The sequence below is a fragment of the Thalia democratica genome, chromosome 1 (genome assembly GCF_965202585.1).
Source record: "Thalia democratica chromosome 1, ktThaDemo2.hap1.1, whole genome shotgun sequence".
Classification (NCBI taxonomy): Eukaryota; Metazoa; Chordata; class Thaliacea; order Salpida; family Salpidae; genus Thalia; species Thalia democratica.
The window spans coordinates 25,760,838-25,775,482 of NC_139165.1; the positions used below are offsets into that span (position 1 = coordinate 25,760,838).

Genomic DNA, 14,645 nt, shown 5'->3' on the forward strand with positions numbered 1-14,645 from the left:
TATGACAAGTATTTTAGATTATTTTAACATTAATGGTAAACTTAAATCTAATGTTTATTTTAAATTACTGTATATTTTTTATTGTTACAACGCCTTGTAATAACAATTTACAAATTAAAAAAAAAATTTTAATTGATGATTCGCAGTTATAATCAGATACTGTTTGTTTTTTTATGTAACACCTTTTAATGTTTGTCTCCTAATACAGCTTACTTGCAGGGAATTAAGTTTTAAACGGTTACTTTTACTAGAAGTTTGCATTAGTTTGCTATTACAAAATACTTTATTTAATCTAGGTTTTTTGAGGATAACAACTACAAAATCAAAAATGATATGTTAAATTTAAACTTCGAAACAAGGTTTTCTATTTTATATATTAATCTTAAAAAAAAGTATGTAAATCTGAAAATTAAAACACCAAAAACAAACAAAGGAACATTGAGTATATTTACAAAATTTTGTTTAAACTACTTTATCTATTTCTTTTTTCTTTTTTATATTTCAAAAACTTTTTATGTTTTAAATCTTTTTTTTCTTTTTTTTTGTTTCAATTAAGCTATTATATGTATGAATTTGCAGCAACACATAAAAAATTAAATTAAGTAACTTACAAGATTGTATCTAAACTTAGTACTTTCTGTAGCTAGCATATATTTTGTTTCACAAATTTCTATTCTTTCACAACATTAAGTCTTACATATTCCTTCCTAAATATATTTGTTATTTCATAAGTTTGCAAAAATAAATAATGTAACGCTACTGTCCTTTTAGTTACAACTACCAGTTTTAAATTTTAGCGCTAATACTTAAATTGACTTAGCACATAACATAAATAAAAATTAAATGGAACATTCTTTTAATTTTGAAATGCTGGTTAATTAAGGCTTAAAAAGCAAATAAAGCAAACTGATTTAAACTGAATTAAACTAGAAGTAAATTAAATGTCAAAGGCAACTTTGTGTAGTTAGCTGTGTAAATATTATACATCTACAAAGACTTGCCGGCTTTATTGTTTGTTTTTAATTAGTTGGCAAGTTATAAGCAGTTAACATTTCTCTCTTTTATCAATTGAACACTTGCAAAGCTAATGACTAACTTGACTTTAGTATCAATGCACTGGTGATAACCGGCTTATTAGTTTTTTAAATCAGTTTTTATAGTTCAGTAAATGTTAATCTTTTGCTTTAACTTACTTTGTAACTTTCATTGTAAACTTACTTAACTGCTGTAGTAAAGTTTAATTGTTTTACAGTAAAAGCCATTAGCATTTAAAAGTTAATCAGCCTAGATTAGTATCATATCTTTGGGATCTATAACAGTGTTAATTAATTAACTTAGTCGTAAAACCAGCTACTAGTTAACGTACCGTAGCAGGCTCAGATACAATTAACTTGTAATTTATATAAAAGTTACAAAACAACTAAATTATTTTTATAACAAGTTACCACCTGCAAAAACTTAAAAATGGACCTTTAAAAAGAATTGCAAACTTAGTATACGAATTTTCTTAGAAATATTATCAGGCTAGTAAGTAGAACTAATGTGACTTAACTGCTAATCTACTGATTTTGGCGCTAAAATCTTAAAATTAAAGTAGTGCTACTATTTACTGTACACTTAACTTTTAATTCTATAACTAGAAAACTAATGTAAATACATAAAAGTAAGAATTCAACTAACAATTTTTTAATGGAAAACAACAGACCACTAAAAGTTTGAGTTTACCTAAGAACAAATTTGTAAAATTTTTAAGAATTTACACAAATTAAAGCTATGCATATACAGGCGTTGTAAATATAATTATTAAATGCGTTATAAAGCTGATATTGCTCATAAAAAAACCTTTAATGTTATAACGTAGTTAGCAGATTCGACTGGTAATTAAAATCATAGGTTTTTTATGTTTACAGTTATTAAACTTTTGAAGAAAACTAAATAAAAGTAACATTATAAACATAATAACATGTTTAACACCTGTTTATGCATAGCTTTAATTTGTGTAAATTCTTAAAAGTTTACAGATATGTTCTTATTTAAACTTCTACTTTCAATTGTCTGTTGGTTTCTTTAAAAAAATGTTGTCAGTTAAGTTCTTATTTCTAAAAATTTACATTAGTTTTAAAGCTATAAGATTAACAGTTGAGTGTACAGGTTAATGTATTACTCTAATTTTAAGATTTTAGCGCCAAAATTAGTAGGTTAGCAATTAAGTCACATTAGTTTTACGCACTACCCTGATAATATTTCAAGGAAAATTTAAATACTAAGTTTACGGATCCTTTTAAAATGTTTTTTAGTCTAATTCATAAAAAACATGTAAACTAATAGTAGAGTAATACAATTTACAGTTAAGTACATAACTTGTAGTGAGGTAATACGTAAAATCGGTAAAATTTTGCTACAGCGAAACGCACATAGGGTTTAATCGGCAAATGTTTATGACGAAATGTTAAGTCATTGAAAGTTTGTATTCAAATACTCATAAATATTTCAAATAACTTTATTTGCGCAAGTCATGTAAATGCGATATTACTTAAACAAAATACTATGGTGTTACAAGATTGATTTTAGTTTAAATGTATCTTATTATAAACTTTTTTTTAACTTTAATCCTTTTAATTTACATCCAAATAAAACTTTTCTATATTCTTAATTTTCAATAAGTAAACTGTTGTACTCCTTTCAACATTTTTATGCTTTTCAATGAAGGTCTTGTCAGCGACCACCGAAGTTTCAATTCTCTTATAACTAATTTTTCGTCTCTCTCATAATAACTCGATCTTCCTCTCAAAATTGACCTGCAAATTACCTCTCTCTTCTTTTTCATGTTGATCTTCCTGTGAAGATGTACGAATTTCTTTGCTTGAAAAGATATCAGGGTCTTGTTTTCAATATTTTCACTGACTTCTACTGGGTCTGTTGTAAAATATAAGTATCACTTGATTAACGAATATTTTAATATAGAATAATTTAGGGAATAGTTATATGACCAGCAATTAGAAAGATAAAATAGTCTCATTATTATATTAAGTGTTCAAAATGGCATAACATGAGTTTAAGTTAATGTCTACAACTGTACAATTAGTTGATAGAGACAAAAAAAAATAAAATACGTCAATTACAATCTGACTTAAGCTTTATGCCGAAAAAGTATACTATTATATAGCTATAATGGCTTTTTCCGTTAAAACATTTGAAAACGATACTAGGAAACGAAAAGTTTGATTTTATGAAGTTAATACTAGTGTACCTTTATGTTTAAATTTTTAATCTTTGTTTAGTTTCGTTCAATTTTACGGCTAATTAGTACAATTATCCACCAAAACAGATGGTGGTCATGCTATTTAAAGATAGAACAGCTTTTTGGTCAATAATAAGACATATTTCAAGCTCATTTAAGTTGTTAAATAATCACCATACAAAATTTAAAAGTGTGAGTAGTTATTAGTTTATATTGAAAAGATAGATAGACATAAATCACATGTTTTTGAAATTCATGATTACTTGTTTGGTTTGTAGTATATATTTGCAGAAGTTTTAAATTAAAGCTTAGTTTGTTTAGCAAAAAAAAAGTAACACAAATAACTGCTTTTTCATTTTAGACACTGTAGAAATTACTTGTATGAAAATGTTTCTTATTATTATAATTCTAATATTAAAATTTATACTTGTTGATATTTCTTCATTATAAACGTGATAAATGAATTAATTGTTTTATTGTTATTTTAACTTTAGCAAAGAATTAGAATTGATATCACAAGCGATTTGGCTGAGTAAAATCAAGCTTATCATTGTTTAGAATAGAAAGGTAGTTTTCTCTGTATTTGCTTATATAAGCTACTAATGTCAAGTTCAAAATTAACAATAGAAAAATGCTTTCTCGGTCGTTTCAACGACACTTGTGACCCCTTGGTTTTTGTTGTTTATGTTGCAAAAACTCCTACTCACATGAAGTCGTATAAACAAATATTCACAATACCAACAAATACACAAAAGACTTTATGCTTTACTAGACAGAAGTACATAAGTGACATCTTAAACAATGGAATTTGGAAAACTTTTTGATAATTGAGTACTTGGTACATATTTAAATTTTTATTGTAAATTATTTTGAAGCTGAACTTTTTAGAGGTGAATGATTAAGTGGTAAAAATGTCAGGTAGGCCAGAAAGCGACTTTTTAAAGATCTTAAATCGTTGGCTTCATTATCACGTCATTGAATTTTTTTGGTAGGCTGAAAAATGTTTTAAAACTAATACTAAGGGAAAAAGTTAATTATACATTTTGTGTTTTATAAATTCGACGTTTTGTAACTACGATTAAAATCTTGCGTGAACTTTTAATCAGTGAATATTTTTGTGGTTGTTTTAATAAAAATATAACGACTGAAAAAAAAAACCTGTAAACACAACACACGTGTTAGCAAATAGTTAAAAGATTTTTATTAATCACAACACTAAACGCACGCTTATTTTCACGAAAACGTTTCAACTATGACTTCATAAACTTACGTTTTTTTTTCAACTTTAATGTAGTTTTTCTTGCTTTTTTTGTAAGTGAAATATTAAAAGTCAACAAAAATAGTTATAAAAGAATTATTAGCAAACGTTAGTATAAAAATAACCAGATTTAATTAAAAAAAGTTCAAAAATTTATAAAATAATTTAATTTTATCTAAACTGATAAGTTAAAAAAAATGTTTAAGGTAATCTATATTGTAAAAAAAATGTTTTATTTTCCAAATAGCAAGGTCTTGTGTCGAGTTTATTGTTTACTACAAAGTTTGTGTCGAGTGTTTTTTATACAGCACTCATCAGGTTATATAAGTACATCATTGTTACGTCATTGTGCTTATAGATTGTTGTAACTAACAGATGGCAATGAGATTAAAATGTTTTAAAATGTATACAGCTTTAATAACAACTACATTTACTGTATAATCCACATTCAAACTGTTAGCACTAATGAAAGTGTGAGCTTCTAATTTGAAATTGAAAAAATGTCAATAAATTTCATGGAAACCAAAGTTTTGAAATATTTAGTCACGCAAAAAAGCTTATTATACTTTGTAGTTTGTATAACCGCAAAAATACAAACGTTTTCACGTTTTGATTAGAATTTGAAAATGTAAAAGTCATTCAATTGTCGTTGACTCTACAAACTTCGCCTTACATAGGTGTAATTTATACTTATTTTTGATATTAATATCAATTTGGTTTTAGGTTACTAGTTTTAATTTTTTTTTTTTTCATGTTTCTAGAAAATTTAATCTTTTAAGTAAAAATAAAATACGATTGAAAAAAACTTTTTAAATTTTTTATTTAAAATATGCTTTGAATATTTATTTACTCAGTCTATTTTAGTATAATTTATAAAATCATTGGTTTTTTTAATACAAAAAGCATTTTTTTGTGAATTATTCCTTAAACAATACTTTTGCTTACTATAATAAAGCAACTGTTACAGGTTATAGAAAAATAAATATAGTTTTTCATAGTGAGTTATTAAACGTAAATTTCGTCATATTTTTTGTTAAAATTCCAGACTAATTCGTCAAAATGACCTAATTTATTTCAGATGCGACTTCTGAAGAATAACTTTAGCAAAAATAGCTATGACATCATTTACAGAAGCTATATTAGCAACTTTTAATAAACATTTATACAGGATATAAACGTAATTTAATAGTGTTGGTTGTAAATCAAAATATATGCAGCAATGTAAAAGTTATACAAAAATATAATTTACTTTTATTAAAACGGCTACAAAACTTTATAATGAAACATGCTATTATACTTTCTTACTGAAAACAATAATTTGTTTGTTCTTAATTCATCCAATAATTAAAGCGAATTAATCTTAATAGTCCATTCACGTATTAGTAATTAGTAAATGAAAAATTGAGCACATGAGTAACCATGAGGAATTCCAGAAATTAAAGTCAAACTTTATAGTATTAAGTTGCACTAATGATGTTTTTGTTTAAAGCGGAAATAATATTCTTTTTTGTGTTTTTCACGTCGGCAACATCATACAGAAGCTGAATGAAAACATAATCTAATGTTGATTTGTAAAAACTTATAGCTAAATGTTTTTGTTATATTGTTAGCTTCGTAGTGTTTGTCTAAGTTCTACTACTTGTGAATTATTTGAATAAATGTTTTGTGTTTATTTTTTGGAATACTGGTGTTAATGTGGTTTTTAATTTTATAAATATTTTCATTTAAAAGATGCTTTTATATGATAACAATAAATAACCACAAAGAAACAATTAAGATTTTTTTTTACAGACAGATAGTCATCTGTAAAAATAATATATATTGATTATTAGATTTGATATTCTATAATTGTTTTTTTACTAATAACACATTTACTGGATAAAAAACGTAAATAATGAAAAAGACAACTTTTTTCTTTTCTTAATAGTGTTTTAAGTATCTTAGAGGTAAAGTTGTTCTATGTATGTCATTTATAATAATTTGTTTTTTTTTTTCATAAACTACTTCAAAGGAAATGCTTTATAATTCCGCAAAAAAGTTTAAACTTTTACACATTTACATCGTAACACTTCTTTAAACCAAAGTTAATTTGTTAATTTAAATTTAATAATTGTGAAATAGTTAAAAGTTATTTATTAGACTGTAGTAATTAAAATAGTTTAAGAAATTTGTATTAAACTTTAAAGCTTTTTTAGAAGTTTAATAATTTTTTTAACTAATTTTTTTTTTATTCTAGTATATAAAAGTGTAACATTAAATTATCCAAAATTAAGTTTAGTAATCTAAGAAAGACTAAAAAGTGCTTAAGTATAATAAAATACATTATATACTTTTAGATATCAAGAAACTTTATCTTTATAAAATATTTAGTGAAAAGAGCTTTAGATGTTTTTTTTTTAACCTGCGTAGCTGGTAGATGTTTAAATAATTTTTTGTGCACCATGCCCTAGGACCAAATATTTGAGCATTTTTGTCGTTCAATAACCTTGGTAAACGATAAGATTAAAGTATGTTTTACTAAATGCTCTTGTTTTTAATGAAAACCGTAACAAATAAAAATAAACTTTAAACATAAATTGACTTATAAATTAAACAAAAAAAATTGTTCAACTTGTGTTTATTATATCAGAACAGTGAATGATTAATTAAGCTGGCGACTTATATCAATTATGTCATGATTAAATCTATGAGTTTAAAAATCTGTAATTAAGATAAAACTTTGCCTAAGGTCCGGAAATTTAAACTGATAAGAGAAAATAATCTAATCAGATTCAATCAAGTTTTATAAAAGTCACACGAAGGAAACTTCTAATTAAAAAAAGCTTTTTGCCCAATATTTTTGCACCTAGTTAAACTGAATAACGTGAGATTTCATGATGACGTATAAAGTTTAGCCGATTGCAGCAAAACAACTATGCAGCAATTGTGCAAAGTTTCCGTTTATAATTTACACTTTAACTACATGTTTGTATGTAATATCTTAATTTTTACAAACTTTAAGATCTTCAGTTAAATTTTATAAAAAACAAAAATAATGCAGTTGAGTAAGTTGTTTAGTCTTTGTTTTAAAAAAAGCATATAGAAATGTCAGTAATTGAACAGTATAAATTTAGCTAATTTTATAAGAGTTCAAAATCGACTTTATATAACAAATTTGTCGATAAAAGGTGTAATGTATACTTTAATTTCGATACTTATCTCAAATATATTTTAGAGTATATATTATTAGGAGGTTGAGTTTTAACATAAGTAACATAAAAACAAGGCGCCAAATAACTATAGTACTTGTAATGTTTTACTATTTTCTTATTTTTTGCTTTAATTATTTCTAGAAAAACTATTTATTGATACTGTAAATAAAAAAATTTTATATGTCGATGTGTAGGTTTTCAAGTTTTTTGAGCAAAATTTTATGGTATAACTTGTAATTTTTTGACCATGAATCTAACTCTGCAATACTATTTTGTTCAATTAAAACAGTTACTAAAAAAAGTTCATAGATAAAATGTATATCAACAAACCGAAAAGTTGGTTAATGTTTTATAGTTGTTTCCGTTTAAGGTCAAATTTTTATTAACTGCTAAACTTTACTATAATTTTTTTTTGGTCTAAATAGCTAAAGGTGTCAATTTAAATATTTTACGGATCACAGTAAGTAGATAACATCATAAAAAAAGGAATTAAAAAATACTAAATACTATGTTGGTAAAAACAATAATTTAGTAGTAAAAACTATCAAATTAACTTTAAGTATTAAAAAACTTTACGCTTTGTTTGTTTTTTTGTTACTTTTTATTTTCTCCCGAAAATACAGTTTTAAATTTATTCGCAAAGTATTGAAGCTTCTGCAATAGCAACTTTTTATATTTTTCAACTCTATCAAACTACACCTCTATCGTATTTCGAATTCTATATTTTAATTAAACTTATTGCTAGTACAAAAGATGTACAAAAGCCAACTAATATATTTGGTCCGCATATTTTTATTAAGCAAAGTTGAACAGCGATGAATATATAAATTAATCGAGTTTTTACACGAACTTAAACTGAAGTCACATTTTATCTTTACGAACCTATAAACGAAGTACTATATAAAGTATTAACGTAATATTATTTAGAGAAACGAAAAAATATAGATTTGCATACATTTTAAACTTGATGTTATAAAATGCTTAAAAATATAAATATTAAAAAAAGTAATAGTCATTTACCTTTTAAATTGTCAATATACAAGTGTGATAATACTTATTGTTGATAAAACTTATCTATAAAATTTAATTGAAAATAGTAACAGTTAAAATGTCTTCAGATATTAAATTTTTTTTTTAAAAATAGTTAAACTAAAATTATAAAAAAAATTACGAATTAAATTAAAGGTTAAACACATTGCATCATTTTTCAAATATAAAAAGCTTTATAATATGAAATGTGTAAAACCATAATTTGTGGAAATATTTGATTTGCTTTGATTGATGCATGACTTAAACAGGAAATAAAACTTGAAATTTATACTGACATAGGATTGATCGAAATAATAAGTAAAAATATTGCATTTTTTTTTTGAGATTTTTTTTTCATATTTAATTGTTCTTATCGGATGTAATCTTATTGTGATGTGTTGTCGCATAAAACATAACATAAAAAAATTATTTCTGAAAATAACATAATCGTCTGTGTTTAATATTGGACATAACGTAATTAATTGACAGGCATTTGTTTTGAAGTTTTGCATGTTTTATAAAGTTTTAATTCATATAAATATTACCAACAAGTTAATATTAACTTTATAACAATTCAACTGTTATAAGAATTTTATAAACAATATGTTGACTAGATTCGTATTATTGACATGATAAAACTTTAAATCAACTTTTATAAAAGTACAACTGGTTTTAAAAAGTAAAGTAATGTTCAAATACATTAAGAAATTAAGAATTTACATTAAGAATTTGAAAACCTCATAAACCTTAATTTAGAAACATTTGAAAAAAAGCTATATAAATAAATACCATCGCAATCCTTAAACTACAACAAGATTTTCAATTTATTAAGTATTATAAATTAAGGATATAAGAACTATAATCTAAAAATTTTATTTTATATAAATAGTTCACTGGTTGTAATCTTAAAAGAAAGCTGTTATTTTAATAAAATTAACTTAACTTAAGGAAAATTTGAGCATCGTCCGAATCTAAATCAGTTGTTGCAAAACTTATTGATTATCTTCCTTAAAATTACTTAATTATTTATTGTAGTTTATTGTTTTTACTGTGTTATAAAAGTTTAAACGTTTTGACATGTAAAATGTTGAAATTTTGAATATAAAACTTTTAATAAAATAAGTATTTCTAAAACAAACTGAAAACTAAAATATTTTAACCTAGGTAAAGATTTTTTATTTATTTTGATATGACAATGATACATAGCTTACTAAATACAATTTTATTTTAGCTTTGTTTATTTTAGTACTTATCAATCTTTGGTCAAAATTTACAAGCCAAAGTTTAATTATCACGGATTGTATTTTAAAACATGAAAATAAATAAATTTTCTTTGTTGTATTAACCCTATAGACTAAATACGCTTAATAGCGTGATTAAATTAAGTAATGATATTGAAGTAGTCTTCTTCAAACTATTGTAGTACTTATAAATTGTGCATACTAAACATGAATTACAACCTCAAGCAGCATATAATTTTTACATCAAAGCATACCATTGAACTTTAATATAATAATCTGTTTTGTATATAAATAATTATATAACTTAAGCTTTTGACTAATAATTACAAAATTATGATTAATAATAACTAAAAAGTAGTGACACTTGACTATTATGCTTTAATTTAATGTTTTTAATATCAAAGTACTAACTACATCAAAGCTAACAAAAAGTAGATTGTAATAAGTATTAACATCAAAGATTTGAGTTTAATTAAAAGTAACAGTAAGTATATTTAGTGTCAAGTAAATATACTTTTATTTCATTAATATAGGTTTTAATCATGGTATATGAAAGTTGTTTTATTTTCTCGTCAAATATTGACATTTTAAAGCAATTTGAACCTAAGCTTACAAGCACAAAAAATAACATTTACTAATTTCATAGTTTCAACTAAACCAAAAATAAAAGTGTATAGTTTCATTAAATATGAAACAGTTATAATGTGCCTTTAACAAGCACATATAATATCTTGTGTCTAATTAAAAGAGAGTAATAAAAGTATGTAGAATGAAAATCACTTTTTCTGTAAAATTAGTAAAATAAAATAAACATTAAATGATAAACTTCTATAAATTTGTTAAATATGGTAAACTACTTTATAATACTTGAATTATTATGTAGCATATAATTTTGCTTAATAGTCGCGTGGCAAATATTTTCGTATTAAGTTGCTACGGCTGTTTAGACTTATAAAGCTTTAAGGATAAATATCAAATATTTTACCACCGAAATACAAGTATGTTTAACTTTGTCAAAATACTTATAATAAAAAAAATCAGAATAAACTAAACTTATAATCTTGCTACAAAGTAATTTTATATTAGAATTAAACTTTAAAGTATTTTTATTTTGTATAATATTTTTTAAATAAGCACAAATGAGTATAATTGTGAATTTTTATCTTTTATAAATATATGAAGAATTAGTTTTACTGCTTTATTGAACAATATTTTTAATTAAAAACGTCATAAAAATTTCACTGAAACCACAGATTGACATATTTTAAAGACTTCACAAAAATAAATTATAACACCCAAGAAGTTTCGTAAAAATTGTTTTGAAAATAAACAGAAAGTTTAGTTTTGACTGAATTCTTTAAATTTGTACACTTGTAGGTTTTAAAAATAAATATACATACCAAAAAACGTATAATGACAAACATAAGTTGTACCTTTTACGTATATATTCCGAAAGTTTATCAGAAGGTTTGGTAAAACGTGACTTTTTGGTAATAAGGAAAGTTTCCACCTTAAATAGTTTAACTTAGAAATTTATTTTAATATTTTAAGTTTAGTACAATCAAGACATACTACACATTAAACTAATAAATCTATTTCATAGAACTACACATCAAATTTTAAAATGTTAATTAAACAAAAGCTAATTTGTTTTACAAACTATATACCGAAAAGTTTACAAATTTTGGACCATGGGCCGGTGTGCCATTGGGGAGGACAAATTACGTCAGAGTTGCATTGTTGCGTCGTTGCAGGTTTTGATGACGTCACGCATTCGTAATTGGGAAACAAAAGATCCCCGGATGCAGTTAATGACATGCACTTGGCCTGCCTCGATTTAATGCCACAAACTTTTATATGATTATATTTTAAAAGTTTACAGTTATTTTACTAAAATTAAAGCTACTTTTAAATGCTTAAAATAAGCATTTAAGTTCTTTATGAGAAGTATTTTAGATTATTTATACACTAATGAGATACTTTAATTTAATGTTTATTTTACCCTGCTGTATATTTTTGAATGTTACAACGACTAGTTATAGGGTGCACGACGATTTAAATTCGAAAAATTCAATTACAAAATAAAAATTTAACGGCAACAACTAAGTTGTACTTATTTCAAAAAATTAAAAATATGTTTGTTCGTTTCATTGATACATTTCTTTTTTTTTCTTTTCTGAAAATATTAAACTTTTTTTATGATATGGCTAAAATAAGTTTAAAAATATACTTATTTTTGTAATTTTTAAATATATTAAGAAATGTTGAGTATTTTACAAAAATAAAAAAATGGCTTGTAGATATTAATAAGGCAAACACACATATTTTTTATTTTTCTTAAACAGATAATATTCTTTAAGTTGTAACCCTTTAAATTAATCTTTTAGATTGTGAATTGTCGAAATTTGAATTGTTCGAATTTAAATTGTCATCTTACCCTTGTAGTAAAAATTGGTTTATCTGATGATTCGCAGTAATAATCAGATACTGTTTGTTCTTTTTATGTATTTCCTTTCGATGCTTGTTTCTAATACAGCTTACTTGCAGGGTAAGTGAGAAGTTAGATTTCAAACGATTATTTTTATTAAACGTTTGCGTTAATTTTCTGTTACAAAATAATCTGTTTAATTAAGGTTTATTTTGAATTAAACAACTACACAATCATAACTAATATATTAAATTTGAATTCAAAACAAGGTTATTTGTTTTGTTTATAAATTAAAAAAAAAAAATGTAAATCTGAAAAATAAATAACCAACAGCAAACAAAGTATGTTAAGTATACTTACAAAATTTTGAATAAACCATACATTCTATTTATAATTGCTTTGTAGCTTTTTAAAAAGTTTTTATGTTTTAATATTTTTTTTTCATTTTTTTACTTCAAAGAAGCTGTTACATGTTTGCATTTGTAGCAACACATTAAAAAAACAAATTAAGTAACTTACAAGGTTGTTTACAAGAGAAAACCCAAATTTAGTACCTTCTGCAGCTGGCATATATTTTTTTTTCACAAATTTCTCCCTTTTCACACCATTAAGTCTTACATATTCATTCCTAAATATATTTTTTATTCCATAAGTTTACAAAAATTAATAATGTAATGCTGTTGTCCTTTTAGATACAACTACCGGTTTTAGATTTTAACACTAACACTTAAATTGACTTAGCACATAACTTCAAAAAACATTGAATGGAATATTTCTAATTTTGTAGTGCTGTCTAATTAAGACTTTAAAAAGCAAATATGAATTGAATCGAATTAAACTAGAAGTAAATTAAATTCAAAGGCAGCTTTATCTAATTAGCAGTGTAAATATTTAAGATCTACAAAGACTTGATGGCTTTATTGTTTGTTTTACATTAGTTGGAAAGTTATAAGCAACTAACATTTCTCTTTATATCAACTTAATTTTTGCATAGCTAATGACTTATTTGATTTTAGTATTAATGCTCTGATGGTAACCGGTTAATAGTTGTTTAAATCAGTTGTTATATTTTAGTAATTGTTAATCTTTTGCTTAAACCCATTTTGTAGCTTTTATTGTAAACTTGCTGAACTGCTGTAGTAAAGTTTAATTGTTTTACAGTAAAAGCCATTAGCATTTTAAAGTTAATCAGTCTTGATTAGTATCATATTTTTACGATCTATAACAGTGTTAACTAATATTAAATTTAGTCATAAACCAGCTTCTAGTTTTCGTACCGTAGCAAGTTAAGATATAATTAACTTGTAATTCATATAAAAGTTACAAAACAACTAAACTGGTTTTATAATAAATTACCACGTGCAAAAACTTAAAAAGGAGCTTTTTAAATAGGGGTAAGCAACTTCAATGAACGGGCCGGATCCGGAAAAAAACAATTTTTTTGTGGGCCGGAGCATTTCAAATAGTGATTTACCGGATCCAGCTGAAAAATGACTTTTTAGATCCGAATCCGACTGAATACTAATTTTAAGTCGAGATCCGGACCCAGTCAGACTTTAGTTTAAAAATAAAGTTTTGGATCCGGTCGGAATCCAACTTTATGGATATAGTTGATCACTTTTTTGTATCCTTCAAATTTACAAAACTTCCTAAAGTCTGAAAAATTAAGATGTAGATTGAGACGTGTTAGATGTTTAAATTATGTCTATATAAAGAATTGACATTGTAACGGACAAAGGTACGTACGTATTTGCTTGGGGTAATTTGGCAAAAAGATATTCCAACTAAGCTAGAATAACACAAATTATTAGGACAAAATGGTGTACTTATTGTTTTACATTAATATATAAAGTCATTTTTTAGCATGTTTTTAAATACAAATTTTTGAAGTTTTGTACAAGTATTATAAAAAGTTTTATAAAGTTTTTGGAATATTGACCCTTCGCGGGCCTGTCACTTTGCTCGCGGGCCGGTTATTTTCATTTGCGGGCCGGATCCTATTAAAATTCAAAAAACGGTCAGTGGCCGGTAATTTTCACTCTGTCGACCGGATCCGGCCCAAGGGCTGTACGTTGCCCATGCCTACTTCAAAAGGAGTTGCAAACTTAGTATTTGAATTTTCCTAGAAATATTATCAGGGTAGTACGTAGAACTAATGTGACTTAATTTCTAATCTACTGTTTTTTGGCGTTTAAACTTAAAAGTAGTACAATTTACACTTAAAAATCTAACTTGTGGTGAGGTTATACCTAATAGT

The 14,645-nt window shown here is 24.7% G+C and overlaps 1 pseudogene; it reads right to left on the minus strand.

The window, feature by feature from the left end:
* LOC145834780 (A disintegrin and metalloproteinase with thrombospondin motifs 18-like) overlaps positions 1-14,645 on the minus strand; it is a 63,000-nt pseudogene that overhangs the window by 7,943 nt on the left and 40,412 nt on the right.